Here is a 3,354-nt window from a genome sequence, read left to right on the forward strand (position 1 = left end):
TTCTTCACCACATTATTTCCAATTACACAATCGATTTGGTTCTCCACGTTCATATTAATCATTTCAGTCTTTCCACAATTTATTACCAATCCCACTTTTTCTCCTTCTTCCACCAGACAATCAAGCACCCTTTGCATCTCGTAAATACTTATGCAAATCAGTACAATATCATCAGCATAGTCGAAATCCATCAGCTTCTTATTTTCTTTCCAGTTAATTCCTGCACCTGTTCTCCTTACAACCTTTTTCATAACATAATCCATAACCAAAACAAACAGCAATGGCGAAAGAACTCCTCCTTGAATCACTCCTGACCTAACCTAAATGGATCACTCAAAGAACCACCCATCATTACCGTACAAAAAGTACCTTCATGCAGGCTTCTAATAATATTTACAAACTTTTCTGGTATACCATTGAATCTCATAATTTTCAACATAGCTCCACGTGAAATACTATCAAACGCCTTTTCAAAATCAACAAAACACATACTAAGTGGCATTTTCATCTCATTAGCTTGTTGCATTAGATGCCTTACAATAAAAATCTGATCATTACAATCTCGACCCTTTCTAAATCCCGCTTGTTCTTCTCTTAAAATTTTATCAATTACTGGTTCTATTCTGTTCAACAAGATTTTGGAAAAGACTTTTGCAACTACAGGTGTCAAAGTTATCCCCCTCCAATTGCCACACACACACTTAAATCTCCCTTTTTTGGTATTTTTATTCCACCATTATCCCAATCCACATTAAAAAGTTTCAAAAGCGCATTCATCAACTCGTCATTTTCCACCTTAAGCATTTCAGGGAATATTCCATCCTCTCCTGGGGCCTTAAAATTCTTTAACTCCTTTATAGATTTTGCTTCCTCTTCCAAGGTTATATCCCCTGTTTCTATCTGCAAATCTCTCTCGGCTGGCAAAATGTCCTCTTCAGCTGGGGTTGGTCTATTTAGAACGGATTCAAAGTGCTCTTTCCACCTTCCTTTTATATCCAAATCTTTAGTCATCAAAATACCATTTCTATCTCGTACAGGTATTTCTTTCCTTCTCTTTTCAGTCCCAGTTAACTCCTTTATGGCCTGATACGCTGCTCTTGTGCTCTGACCGTCATTTTTACTTAATTTAATTTCTGTCTCTGTTGCCTTTTCATCATATAGCCTCCTCTTATCACGTCTAACGAGTCTTTTTACTTCAGAATGTAAACTCCAGTACTTTGCTCTAAGTACTTCAACTACCTGGCCATCAACATGTTGTTCTTCACTTCTTAACTTAGCCTCTTTCCTTTTCTGAATTGCCTTCCATGTTTCATCTGACATCCACTTTTTCCTTCTCGCTTTTCCTTTTTTCTTAATAGTAACCTTAGCACTCTCATGCAAAACCTCTTTTACCTCTCTCCACTTTTGATATTTGATTAATATCATTGTCTTCAGATTCCATCAAAGTCTGCAGGACTAGAAACCTGTTCCTACATTCCCACCGAAACTTTTCCTTCGTGCTCTCATCACTTAGTGTAATTTTCTTTTACCATAGGTATTATTTTTCTCTTTTTATTACAGATTTCTGCCTGTACAGGGATGAGTAACAGAAAATATTTGTTTCATGATGTACAACGTTGGCCCTTAGTAATATTTGTTTTGTATTTCTGTTTTCCCTCTATTTAATATCTCTATCTCTCTCTCTCTCTCTCTCTCTCTCTCTCTCTCTCTCTCTCTCTCTCTCTCTCTCTCTATCTATCTATCTATCTATCTATCTATCTATCTCTATCTCTATCTCGCTCGCTCGCTCTCTCTCTCTGGGCATAGCAGGTGCCATAATGATTATGATTAGATCTATCATAACAGGCAGAAACCTTCTTTTAATCAGTTATTTTTTATGTCATTTAATGGCAAAACTAGTATTTTATAGTTCTATAGAAGGTTTGTTTGCATCTAAGGGAAGTTGGCTACGCTCACAACCCTTACACTAACTTGTGGTTGCACGAAATTGAACAAACCCTACTTATCTGGTAGGAATGAGTCTCCTTGGTTACAAGTAAAAATGTCCCCACCAGTCTGACTGCACATGACTATGAACTAAGCTGAAAAGGGTTAGAGACTTTTGTCTGGTGGAAACTAACGATAGATCCATACATTATTCAATAAAAATTTTTTGTTGGCAGCACATAAAACAATTTACTCCTATAACGACTCAGCATTCGACATGCAGAGGTAATGTTTTTCTGCCAGGTGATGGTAAACCAGGTGTAGCACATCCAGTTAACAATTGTAATATCTCGAGTTCGATTCCCGGCCGGTCAGACTCAATGATAAAGTCTGCTCCCCTCCCCCCATATACAGTGCAGTCTGGGTCAAATGCTGTGTCTGAGAATCTGTGGAAGAAAAAGTACAGTAAACGTCAACAATTGTTTTGGAGTCAGTGGTGTTGGAGCAATCTTACATCTCTTACTACCGACTCGCGTGGCAACTTTTCTACCTGGACTAACTCCACCCGACACAAGACTCGACTCCTACTGTTACTCTGACACAATTGTTGATCCTGGCTGTACCTGTTCACCCAGTAATACAACTGGGGACCTGGATGTAACTTCAATTGCTGCCTGTCGTTTTATAGGGGAAGGTTGTTCCTTGGTTGAAACTGCTTGTGTTAATGGTCCTCTTGATAGACCTCTCGTACTGGAGGGAACAATGAAGGCTACACCAGATCTCATCAGCTCAAAAAGTCTCTCCTAAGGTGGGAAATCCTTCACAAGGGACTAAAAACAATAGTGCTGTAGTAGCTAACATTTTTCTAAAAGAGAGTCCTTACCTCACGTGAACTAAACCATCCGGAAGCAACAAGAAAATGATGGTATGATGATGAAAATGGTGGTGGTGGCAGTGATGGTGAGAGCAGTTCTGAAGTCAGAGGCTGTGGTGCTTAAAGGAGTCTTTTAAGAGGCTTTGGAGAAATCGCATCACCCTTTTCGTTAACGATTAATCCGGACTTAACGGCCATGCCACGTTGAGTACACCGCTTCCCGTCCGATCAGCGAAGTTAAGCAACGTTGGGTCTGGTTAGTACTTGGATGGGTGACCGCCTGGGAACACCAGATGCTGTTGGCATCCCTACGTGTCAAGTGGGGTTGGTGGAGGATTAGTGCCCCTCCCTGTAAAACAATTAACTCTAAGCCATTGGCCACCCCGTTTGGGATACATGGCATCTGGCAATGAATGAATGAATCTAATTTGTATTTAGTGCAAAGTTTGTCGGAATTAAAACGATACGAATAACACAAAAGAAAATGCTGAGGCGAAATATGCAAAATAAATCTCTTAGGAAGATGTACTACGAATCCTACTATACCACCTGAA

General features: G+C 39.5%; 1 non-coding gene across 1 annotated transcript; it reads left to right on the plus strand.

The window, feature by feature from the left end:
• The first annotated feature begins 2,986 nt into the window (after positions 1 to 2,986).
• Positions 2,987 to 3,105, plus strand: LOC145411765 (5S ribosomal RNA). Its single transcript, XR_013899467.1, has one exon. It is a non-coding gene; the product is annotated as a 5S ribosomal RNA (ribosomal RNA).
• Positions 3,106 to 3,354: the final 249 nt, after the last annotated feature.

This window comes from Coenobita brevimanus, chromosome 90 (genome assembly GCF_032717465.1).
Source record: "Coenobita brevimanus isolate Jiangsu-jjx chromosome 90, ASM3271746v2, whole genome shotgun sequence".
NCBI lineage: Eukaryota > Metazoa > Arthropoda > Malacostraca > Decapoda > Coenobitidae > Coenobita > Coenobita brevimanus.